This window comes from Canis lupus, chromosome 2 (assembly GCF_011100685.1).
Source record: "Canis lupus familiaris isolate Mischka breed German Shepherd chromosome 2, alternate assembly UU_Cfam_GSD_1.0, whole genome shotgun sequence".
NCBI lineage: Eukaryota > Metazoa > Chordata > Mammalia > Carnivora > Canidae > Canis > Canis lupus.
In genome coordinates this window covers 9,902,182-9,914,479 of record NC_049223.1, presented here as the reverse complement: position 1 = coordinate 9,914,479, position 12,298 = coordinate 9,902,182, and the positions used below count along the sequence as shown (strand labels likewise).

Here is a 12,298-nt window from a genome sequence, read left to right as displayed (position 1 = left end):
CAGTTACTTTTAAAAAAGAAAATTTTTTAAATCAAGTGAAATGAATAATATACTTTAACTCAACATATCCAAATTAGTGTCATTTCAACATGCACACAGTCAATATAAAGCTATCCATGAGAGTTTATATATTTTTTAGTTAAGTCTTTGAAATCAGGTACAATTTATACTCACAGTCCAGATGCTAAATTTTATCGAAGATACTCGGCATAGATTCAGGTATCTATACTGTCCCAAGCATAGTAAAAGTTTGCTAATAGCTGAATCAAGTATCAGTTTTAAAGTTAAATTAAATGAAATTAAATGTTCAATTCTTCCGTGACACTAGCCACATTTCAAGCACTCTGCAGCCTCACACGGCCAGGTGGCTACCATCCTGGGAAGCTGGTCCTTCAGGTAAAATAATTACTCAGACTCATTCTGAGCCTGGCCACATCATTACTCCCAAGTGCTCACAGAAGGACTTGGACATATACAGGTGGTGTCTAAGCTGAGGCTGACTCGTGCAGAGCCAGCGCTGGAGCACCAAGAAACAGGAATTCAGAAGAAGGCAGTGGAGTGGTACAGCGAGGAGAGGCCATAGGGTGCAGATGCAGAAAAAGTGGGAGCAACCCAGTGTGACTCCCTCACCCTCCACGACGAACCACAAGCCTGCCTATACCTACACACACCTTCTCACCTTCTGCTTTCCCTTTTGGAACAGTGGAAGAAACATCCCTGGATCCTAGAATTCCCATCCTCCTCCTCTCCCTTTCCCTCCCCCCTTTCTCCTCTCTCTCTCTCTCTGTCTCTCTCTCTCTCTCTCTCTCTCTCTCATCACCGGCTTCTCTACTGGATCGATCCATCGTTAATTCAAACATGCTTTAGTGGCTCTCCTGTGAAAACCAAACAACAGCAAAAAGATAAATATGACCAAAATATCTTGACCATAAATTACCTCCACCTTCAGCCCTTTCACAGAAAGACTCATTGAACAGGTTACCGCTATTCACTATTTCCAATTTGTCATCTCCCACTCCACCCTGACCCTCTTCCCCACAATGCCACTGATGCAACTCTTGCCAAGGTCAGCAACTCCCTTGATGGCGCCAGATTTAATGAGCTTCTCAGGGTCCTCCCTTTATCTGACCCCTCAGCAGAATTTGCCAGTTGACCGCTGTCCTTTTTAAAAATGCTTTCCTCCCTTGCTTTCTGTTTCCTAATTTGCCCTACTTCTCTGTCAGCTCACTAGACCCACCTTGTCTCCTTCTTCCTTTTCTGCCAGACCTCTCAAAGGGGAAGTGTTTAGGGCTTGGTCCTGGCTCCCCTTCTCATCTCCACACTTTCTCTCCAGGGGCCCTCAGCTACTTCCAGGGTTTGAAACACCATCTAGTTGCTGACGACTCACCCCAGTTTATACCTCCTTGCCCCTCTCTCCCAGGAGTTCCATGCTATGGGGAGAAGAGCATACTGGTCACCTCTATTTGGATGTTCAGATCACATCCAGTGGAGTTTCTACATTCTGCTACCTGTTCCTCCCCTAGTCTTCCTCATCTAAGTGAAATGGCCACAGCATTCACCCATTTGCTGGAACCAAAATTCCAGGAGGCAGCTTTGTTTTCTCTGCTCCCTCATTCTCCATATTTCTCTCTTCAGCATGAAGCTGAAGAAGCTCCATCTCCAAAATAAACATAAAATTGCCCTTTTTTCTCCATTTCTACCGCTAACGTAGTCCAAACCACCATATCTTACCTTTCCCCCGATAATCATTCCCTGTGTTTATTCTTGGCCCCATGGAATCCATTTTTTCCCCCACAAATCAGCCAAGTAATCCTTTTGAAAATGTAAATCCAATTGCGTCACACCCTTACCTGAAAACTGTAAATGGCTTCCACTGAAAGTTATAGTAAAACACCAACTCTTTTATCATGGCCCTGCCTTCTCTGTCCTCTACATCCTATACCACTTTCTCCTTTGATCACTCTAGCCTTACCTCCACACCACAACATATAGAACTCCTTCCTACTGGTAAATTTCTACACTTGAGGTCCTTTCTGCTTTGAGCCTACATGGATGGCTTCTGCTTAGAGGTGGACCAAGTAAATACCAACAAGAAAGACAAAAATCCTTGCAAATGACTCTGAGCCTCCTCCAAGTCACAGAAACATATGTAATCAAGGCCTAGTCTCTATACCATAGGGCTTGCCTAGAATGATATAACTGGAAGACATCCAAAGCAGGCAACACTCTATGCCCATTAGAGATCAAGAACATTTTAACCAGCCACCTCTGGCACATGGACAATGATAGCTTTGTCCCCCACATGTGACACACAGAAACAAAAACTTGCACCCCCTTCAGTAGATCATGGAAAACAAATACTAATGGGGCTTTGAGAAAGGACAGTGTAACTGAGCAAGCAATTCCTTTCAAATTCACACCTAAGCCATTCATATTTTTCTCAACCTTTCATTTCCCATAAGAAAAAGAAAAATGAAAAAAAAAAAAAAAAAAACCTGATCCCCTGACATTTCAGCCTAAAACCAGCTAACCAAAATTTTACTGGGAAGATGTTACTCACATATGACAATTCTCAATCCCTTCCAAACAGCTGGTAGATTGCAAATTCCTCAGCAAAGAAATGGAAAAAAAAAAAGAGAGAGAAAAGAAGAAGAAAAAAGAAAGAAAAGAAAGAAAGAGAAAGAAAGAAAGAAAGAAAGAAAGAAAGAAGAAAGAAAGAAAAAGAAAGAAAGAAAGAAAGAAAGAAAGAAAGAGAAAGAAAGAAAGAAAGAAAGAAAGAAAGAAAGAAAGAAAGAAAGAAAGAAAGAAAAAGAAAGAAAGAAAGAAGAAAGAAAGAAAGAAAGAGGGATCCCTGGGTGGCGCAGCGGTTTGGCGCCTGCCTTTGGCCCAGGGCGCGATCCTGGAGACCCGGGATCGAATCCCACGTCAGGCTCCCGGTGCATGGAGCCTGCTTCTCCCTCTGCCTGTGTCTCTGCCTCTCTCTCTCTCTCTCTCTCTGTGTGACTATCATAAATAAATAAAAATTTAAAAAAAAAAAGAAAGAAAGAAGAAAAAAGAAAAAGAATAATTTTCAACACATCTTTAAACTGAGAAACTGACTTTCAGAATCAACTCTGTTTTCTTTTGGCCTACCATAGAATGAAAACATAGGGGTCTGGAAATTTACCAACAAATAAGTTTATAAATTAAAAGAAACATTTTGCCAGCTGAACCTAATGAATAGACAAAGCAGAATCGGAAGTATGAAGAGATCAAGGAGCAATTTTCCTCTAGAATAACAAAAATATGGAGTAGAGGTCAGTAGATCACCAAGCAGTGAGGACTGTCAATCCCTAAACTCCAAAGCAGTATCATGGAACGTCCTGGCCTCCTACGGGAGGTTCTTTAGCTTGCCTAAGGAGGCTGGACCCCCGAGACTGAGGTTTCCAGCCTGGGGAAGATCCCAGAACCAGAATCCCCTGATATGTCATGGACAAGCATATCAACAGTGATCCTGAGGACTTGAAATTAGAACTACCTCCCACCCCTTTTTTGTCATCTTTTACATTCTTATACACAACCTAAAATCAGCCAAAAAACTCCTGCACTGATTTGCTGATTATTTCTAGAGGTCAGATTTGAGCTAAAATAAGAAAAGAAAAAAAATATTTCTGATAAAATTTATTTCATTACTAGCAGCATGTTTTTTGTATTGGCAATATATTAGAATAAATGCCCTTTGTAATAACTGCCACATATCCTAAAATACTGTTTTCTACAAATTGCACTGCTGATTAAAGAAGCTTCAATAGACTTGTCATTTGCATCTATTAAATACACTTAAATAAAACTATTTCATTTGTCAATATTAGTGCCAGTGCTATTTTTCCTACATGCCTTTTCTAGTCAAAGAAATTTTGTCAAAAGGACAAAAGTTGAAAACTGTAACCTCAGCAATCACTAACTTTGGGGACTTATCCCCTGGTACAAATGTTCATGCATATGCATATTTTTATCACATACTCAGACAGATGCCCTTGCATTGATTTGAATACTTGCATAAATATTAATGTGTACAAATGCTTGCATGCAGAAACCCCATTTATGAAATATCCAATTGCATAAATTAGGAACATTAGATACTAACTGCATTAACACTTCATAAAATACATGCACAAGTTTGCATGACAAAAAAAAAAAAAAAAGAAGAAGGCACAATCCATTGGAAGAGGCTAGATTCTCGAAGTGTGTTTGCCATTCTGGAGTCACAAACTGGGAATCTCCACAAACTATTTGAAGCCTTCGGATTATTCAAAATTTTTACATTTTGATGTCTCTCTCCTGAGCTAAAAGGAATTAAATTCTTTTCTAGAATAAATTTATGAATTCTTATATATGACCCCAAAAGGAAATGCCAAATTTTTTAAGTCACTCAATGGCCTCAGAAACTAGCTTTTTCACAAATATGGCTCAAAAGTAATTTTCACAATATAGCACCCTGAAAACTTAACCTGTATACCATTATATTATATGTTTGATTAATTCACAGTCACGGCAGGTAAACGTAAACTTTTTAAAAATTACAAAAGAAAATACACCGAGAATAGATGGATGGTTACTAGAGGCAGCTGGTAGAACACAAGCAAAATGGGTGAAAAGGGTCAAAAGGTACAAAATTCCGTGTCTAAAATAAATAAGTCCTGGGGAAGTAATGTACAGAATAATAGCTACAGTTAACAATACTGCAGAGAAAAAAAAATAAAAAATAAATAAATAAATAAATAAATAAATAAATAAATAAATAAAATTAATAAAAAAATACAGCAGAGTATATTTCAAAGTTGCTAAGAGAATAGATCTTAAAAGTTCTTATCACAAGAGGGGCACCTAGGTGGCTCAGTCAGCTGGGCATGTGACTTGATTTCTCTTCAGGTCATGATCTCAGGGTTGTGGGATGGAGCCCCAATTTGGGCTCTGTGCTAGGTGTAGAGTCTGCTTGAGATTCCCTCTCTCTCTCCCTGCCCGAGCCCCTTCCCTCTGCTCGTGTGATGTGTGTGTGTGCACACACATGCACACACATGCACTCTCTCTCTAAAATAAATATTTTAAAAAGTTCTTGTCACAAGAAAAAAAAATATAACTGTGTGGTGATGGATGGTAACTAGACCTACTGTGAGGACCATTTCATGATATATACAAACATCAAATCACTATGTTGTACACTTGAAACTAATATGTTACATATCAACTATATCTCAGTTTAAGAAAAAGAAAATACAATAAAGCCCCATAGTTTAGTAAAGTTGGACACAACAGAATCGTCCATTGGCAGTTGGCTCCTGTCCTCCAGCAAGCTCCAATTTTCAAAAGGGGACAGGCTTCTTACCTGGGGAAACAGGTACTGAGGAGATAATTTCCTAGAGATTATGTGAGTCTTCTCAGTTCAGTATATGGTCAACTAGGCATGATATGAGTTTCATTTTCTTTACTTTTGTACTTTTTGCAACAGTACAAATTAATTCAAAAATATTTTTTCATTAACTTTGAAAAAAAAAGTCAAGTTTGCATTTCACACTTGAACTTTTCCCTTCTTCATCATATTATTATAATGTCTCACTGCCCACTTTAGATTCGGCACCCAGTGTCACCTGTGACTGAACTGGGCTTGACAGGTCTACAGACCAAAGAAAAAAGAGTTCTCAACTCAAGTATTGCTTCTACTACAGAGAGTGCCTATTTCTCCCTGAAACTCAAATCCAGCTCTTATAATAACATGGCAAGCATTTAATTTTTTTTTTACAGATTTTATTTATTTATTCATGAGACATACAGAGAGAGAGAGAGGCAGAGACATAGGCAGAAGGAGAAGCAGACTCCCTGTGGGGAGCCTGATGCAGGACTCGATCCCAGGACCCTGGAATCACGACCTGAGCCAAAGGCAGACACTCAACCACTGAGCCACCCAGGTGCTCCATGGTGAGCATTTTAAAGGCTGAATGGACACACAAGGCATGTGGTACCGTGTAACCTCCTCCCCGCCCCCACCAACTATAAATTCGCTTTGAACAGCATCAGTGGTGTTGGTCACTCACTTCACCTCCTTGTGCAGGCATTTTGTCGTTCCACATCACCACAAGAAGAAGGGTGAGCATAGTACAATAGGTATTTTGAGAGAAAGAGAGACCACATTCACTTAACTTTCATTACAGTATATTGTTATAACTGTTCTCTTTTATTATTAGCTGTTATTTTGTTGTTAGTCTCTTACTGTGTCTGCTTTATAAATCAAATTCTATCATGGGTATGTATGCATAGGAAAAAAACATTATATATATATATATACTGTACTATCAGTGGTTTGGGGGATCCTTGGGGGTCTTGGAATGTATCCCCTGCAGATAAGGGAGGATTACTGTATCTCCGCCTAATCTAGAAGGACAGAGTACCGATAAGAGGTTTGTGATGGGGACTGCTAATGGCCACCAATTCTCACCTTTTTATTCCTCCTCGGCCCCCTGTAGCCAAGCAAGTCCACACAATTAAATTCCCTCCTGTGGAATGTGGATGGATATGGGATATGCAACCTCCAGACCCAGTCCCTGTAGCCTCTCATGACCCACCGTGCTTCCTCTCTCTGACTGCATGCTAGATGTAGCTCATCCACTGGAGAATTCTCAGGCCCAGGGGACACGAGAGACCCACATCACTGAATGACTGCACGAAGCAGGGCCCCTAAACCACCCTGTCTGCTGCCAACCCGCACTGGCTGGGGACATGAGAGAGAAATAAACCCCTGTTGTGCTCAGATCTGAGGACCATTTATGTCAGCAATTAACCTATTCTGACTTATGGACGTCAGAGCATACAACGTACCTCGTATTTCCTTAACAGACTAATCTCTGAGGCATCGCAACGCATCTCTGCTAGGAGGCAAATGGAAGGAGAAGAGAGCGAGGAGTATGGCAAAATAGGTCAGGGCCTCATTAAGAGTTTTGAGTGGAAATGAATCTGGAAATAAACTTACGTGCTGTGCAGCAGTGAGGCAAAATGCCATGCGATTTTATTTATTCATTAAAACATTTATTGGATGCTAATACATGCCAGGCACTATGTCTGGTGCTGAGGTTAAAAATACGACTGGCCACATTCCCTGAGCTCAGGGAACCACAGTCTACCTGGCTGGAGAGAAGGAAAATTAAATCCATCCTTTGCCACAGGGCAGTAAGGGCCATAAAAGTCGCCCTGTGGAAGCATCTACAATCCTCACTCAGATGTGGATTCTGCGTAATACACAACATGGTTATCCGTAACAAAGGTCACCAAAAAACTCATTTCTGGATGAAAAAGAACAGAAATTCTGGATCTGCCAAAACTGTGCTAAACATGACGAATGACCACCATGAGCACACAAGTAACACAAATATTAACTAACGCTGTAGATGATTATCAGCTTTTCTTTATCAAAGTCACTGAGCATTGCCCAGAAGAACACAGATTACAGGCCTGGGGACGCCCCCAGTGAGCAAGCCCCATTGCAGTGATGATGTGCCTTAAAATATCTATAGCGCCTGAAAATTGCCGTGGACAACTGACAGATCTCCTCCTTCAGATCAAAAACTGAATCTGGAATCTGTGCCCTTTAATGAAGCAGAAGCGGAATTTAAATGTTAGCTTCTACCCTTTTAAGTTAAAATACAGAATTGCGACAGAAATATAGGTTCTCCTCCATCTTCCATCCGTCTCCTTCATCCTATTTAAAGGCTGACATTTAAATACCTTGATGTTTATCCTAATGCTTGTGAGGAAGCAAGGCATCATTAAGAATTTTTCTGAAAATCACTGGGTACTGAGCCTAAATTGGGAAACAATTCATTTGCGAACTTGTAATAATATGTGTTGTACCAAGCTGCATTAATGAGAATTTTTTTCACCTTGAATACATGAGAATCATTAAGTCGGTATGCTTATTCTCATTAAAAGAATCAACTTCTATGCTTTTTGGTGAAAATCTTATAAAGGATATTAGCTCCCAGGAAAAGTTTGCAACCTGTTTAATGATGACATTTTATACAAAACTGTGACTGGCAGTAATCAAAATAATGTTACTTTAAGGAAGTCCAAATAAAATAAAATATATTGTTATAAATGGCAATCAATTTGAAGGCTGGAAATAACTATTCCTATTTCTCCAAAGACAAAAGAAAGTAACTTCTTAAAACATTTTTGTGCCAAGATCGTGTCTCAATTCCAATTTATTTCGTAGCAATAACAAGACTATCAGTTCTTAAGCACCATGCCAAGTGTTTTAACTACAAATAAGAGCGAATATGCAATTCTTATAATAATCCTACAAGGTATGGATTTTTTATTTATTTGCAGATGTGGAAATTTAGATATGGAGAGATGAATGAGGCGCCTATTACTCTGATGCTATTTTTTGAACCTCTAAAATTTTCTATTTTTCTGCCTCTAAAATCAGCTCATAAGGCCCAAAGGTCCGAGGACAGAGAGCAGAGAGCCTAAACGGCAGGTAGGAATGATAAAATTGGCATAAGTGGAATCCAAGCTCAGGTCTACCTGTCACAACGGTCCACGTCTCTGCTGGCCCAAGTCACATCATTGACCGTGTGTATTCATTCCTTCACCTCACTAGACGGTTAGATCTGGCCTAAGAGCAAGAATTAAGTGAGGGCTTAAATCTGATTGACAGCTTCTCCTCTAGTCTACAAACATTTCAAAGAGCAGAAAGCCAGCTGCCTCTCCCTTGGCAAGTTCCCATTGAATCCAAATAAATAATGCAGTGTTTTCTGTGTTTTAATTTTCTTTAGGATTACTGTTCATTGTGGTTTAATTTCTGCCTGTTCTAATTATTGCACATCCTGTCCTTCAAAATTACCTTGTAATCCAACGTTGTCCAGACTTCGACATTCTCCCACCTTATGAATGAGGTTAGGGTGACTCCTTTTCGGGTCCGCAAATATCGGTGCATCTCAAACCATTCTTTTTAAAAGAACAAAACCCTAAGGAAGACAAAAACTGGATCTTTCATAAAGCATGGCACATTTTGCCTGGTATTAATTCCTATTTCAAAAGATAACATTTTGGGAGCCTCAGGAGTAATTACCACCACTTGGCTTTCAATGTGTGATCTGGAGGGATTTGGGAGGATCTGCCAAGTACAGAGCAGCCAGTGACAACGCCCGCTCTTCTCTCCCCTACACCAGGGCACACGCAGTTCCCTGACTCTCCCAAGCCAGACTAAACTGCTTTCCCCATGTTTCTCAATCACATTTTCATAAAATTATAAAAGGCCAAAAAGGAAAGCCAATCACCCTTCTGTGTACCCATCTCGGTGGGGAGAGCTCGATCCCCTATTTTTACATAACGGTGACTTTCTTCTGCGTCACACAAAGGGCTTTTCCATCAGGCTTTCACTGATCCTCTCAAAATAAGCATCAAATGTGATCATTCCCATTTGAGAAACAGGCGAAAAGAGGCATAATGATTGAGATATAACGCTCTGCTAGAATAGGTCATTTTAAAAGTCGAAAGAGCCTTAAGACTTTCTTATATAATCCATATATTGTAAGAAGTTATTTCTTGTTTTTTACTCACATAGCTTGCTACAATTCAAAATTCATTTCCTTTGCTTTTGACTAGGATCTAGTCCTCAATTCCTTACACACATAAAACTAAGTCATTCAAAACTATTCAACTACTAGGATTTTGTTTCTGTGCATTCTAACGTTAGGACTCAAACGCAGTCAAAGGTGAATGGTCTCAAACAGGCATCCTCATAAACTACCAGAAATATTTTTTCCAGACAGTGTCCTGAGGATAACAGGGAGTCCGGAGGTCACCTCTTCGACCATATGCCTGCCCTATATAGTGATCTGTGCTGATCAATGTCTGTCACCTCTGGCCTGTTCAATGAGAAAAAGGCAGTTACATTTTTGAGTTAAAATTAGCTGCATTCTGGTGTGTCATCTAACTTTTGGAAACGCTGCCAACAAAGCAACAAGGTTTAGGCTTAGCCTTTATTAAAACATAATAATAAGTTTATGAGAACACCCCCACCACAGACATTTTAGTGAACTGAGATTTTTCTCTCCATATTTGTATGGAACTAATGTAGCATTTGCATGCAATGCTAAAGGCATACATATTTATATGGGTTTACACTCTCAGACCTGCCAACCTGACATTGTGTCTGAGACTAGCCATCCCAGGCTTGTATCACAGTTGGGGCGTGAACACACCACTGCCCTATTTACATACCATACAGACACCTGTGTTCAACGTTTGTCATTCAATTCTAAAGCCACGCAATAAAACTGCTTAAGCTTTTTTTTTTATTATTATTGGCATAGCATAAAAATAGAGATACCAGAACTCGTTATTTTCTTCTTTTATTCTTCAAAAGCAGACCCTGGCAAATGCTAGCGCTATAACCATCCCAGGCCCGACAGCCAGACATAAGATCCCATGGAGACAATTACAGTGAAATCTTACCTAGAGAAGGGCCAAGATGACAGCAAGCCTACATACACCACTCCCAACATTTATACAGTGACCCTAAAATCTGGTGTCATTCTCTTACTTAAAAAAAAAAAAAAAAAAAACCTTTCAGCTTTCAGGTACTCCTCAGCATCTTCAGGATAAAAACATCACTCAGAGTTCCTAAAACGTATCAAGTACTTCCATTCTCAACTCCTTATCTACAAGTCCCCCATGCCGGATGTTTTTGCCACCCACCATTCACCATCACTTCTTTCTCACTTGCTGCTATCTCTATCCATTCTTAGAAACTCATCTCATGCCACCTTCTTGTGTAGGCCATTTGTGACTATCACCAAACCCCAGCAAGGGTTAGGTGCCTGACTCTGTGCTGCCCAGATCCTGAAACCACACCTCTCTCTTAACACCCTTACAAGAGCTGTGTTAGGTGTTCTGGGCTAAGGAGAGACCTAGGCTTCAATCTTCTATCCTCAGCTCCTGCAAGAGTCCCAAGCACAGAGCAGGCCCCTTCGGACGAAGAAGGGAGGACAAGAAAGGTATATATATCCCAAAGGGGAAGCGCATCAAATCTTAACATCAAGTACCAAAGGAATAACTCCCATGCTCACCCTGCTGGGGGCAACGCAAAGCTTTTCTGGATGCCAACACATAAAGAACATTTGAATGGGAGGTTCTACTCATAAAGTTCTGTATTTGGTATTAAGAAATTTGACACTTCTAAATTTGGTCCTACTATCACTGTGTGACCTTCAAAATGCCATTTAAGGATAAGTCAACTTCTACATTAACAACAACAACTACAATAATAAATCCTATCTTTTGCATTTGCTCTATGGCACAAGGGCTCTTGATATCATCACATATAAGCAATGATCCTAAAATTCTGGTATGGAGGAAGAATCTTGCATTTTGAAATTAGGGGGGAAAAAAACCCTGCACTCAAATCCCAGCTCTGTTCTTTATTGGCTGTATGTGTTAAGGCAACTTGTCTGTTCTCTCTGAGCTTTGTTTCATCTGTGCCATGAAAGTAGTGACAATTATTTCTAGGGATTGTCCAGAAAAACAAACGAAATAAATGTGAAAGACTGTGCCCAACACAGAGTGGCCTTCCATATGTTTGTTCCCATCCTTGTCCACTATTCAGAGAGTTAGGTGTCATGTGAGCACAGACAGGGGTGCACAGTGACACAGAGATTGTCATGCTCCTACTTGAGTCCTGAGCTGCTAAATGGGCATAAGCCCTTACAAACTGTGTGCTTTAATGGTACAAGAGGCCAATCGGATTTTCTCCAAGATCCGTGAATTGCCTCCATGTATGGCAACTAGATTTTCATACTGTCTTTTCATCATTTCACTATGAAAATCTGTGTTTTCAAGATGCTGTGACTCTTGTGTTGCTGGTAGTTCTCAGGGGAATGAGTTATAAACCTAAGGGAAACACAAGGGCTTTCAGAATCTTCTAAAATTGTCTATTTCTTAAGCTGGGTGGTGGGTAAATGGATGCCCACTTTATTACTATTCTTTAAACTCTCCATAAGGTTCTCTGTGGACGGTTTTGTATGTGTGATATATTTCACAACTTAAAAGGGGGAATGCAGTCTTAATATTGAAAAATCCCAGGCATGGACATTACCCTGGCATTTACTAAGGATAATACCACTTGAACTGATTAATTTTTTGAGCCACTGACAATATTTTAGAGGATTTATGGTTTAATACTTAAAAGTTCCTTTTTTTTGATGCACCTTGAAAGCCAAATTCTGAAAGCCTGCAAATTTCATGCCACCATGCAACCAATGTG

General features: G+C 40.0%; 1 protein-coding gene across 5 annotated transcripts in view; it reads right to left on the bottom strand.

Annotated features, from left to right (window-relative positions):
• The window catches only part of NEBL (nebulette), a 342,069-nt gene that overhangs the window by 137,588 nt on the left and 192,183 nt on the right, over positions 1-12,298 (bottom strand). For 3 of the 5 annotated variants that reach the window (XM_038529856.1, XM_038529857.1, XM_038529858.1), the window contains exon 1: positions 8,876-9,098. The exons of the other annotated variants lie outside the window; for them this stretch is intronic. The gene's annotated coding sequence lies outside the window, so the exon portion shown is untranslated. Of the gene's footprint in view, positions 1-8,875; positions 9,099-12,298 lie in introns of those variants that run through there. 5 annotated transcript variants of the gene reach the window in all.